The following is a 231-nucleotide window of genomic DNA, read 5'->3' as shown; positions in this document are numbered from 1 at the left end:
CGGCGTGGCGAGAAACACTCACATCAGTGGTCTTAAACTCCATTGAAGCTGCAGGATTACACAAAAGCCCGTCACATTGGTTTATTTGGAACCACGATGTTTACGGGTGGAAATTTCAGCAAAGGTGGAGCGATGCCGACAGTGAAAGAGAGGATGATCCTTTCAATGTAGACGAAGTAGACCAAGCCTTGGATGACGTTGGTGTCGTCGAGATAAAGTAGCCCTCTTCGC

The sequence above is a fragment of the Plasmopara halstedii genome (assembly GCF_900000015.1).
Source record: "Plasmopara halstedii genome assembly, contig: Scaffold_437, whole genome shotgun sequence".
NCBI lineage: Eukaryota > Oomycota > Peronosporomycetes > Peronosporales > Peronosporaceae > Plasmopara > Plasmopara halstedii.
The sequence above is the reverse complement of the archived record's forward strand: the minus strand, read 5'-3'. Positions refer to the sequence as shown.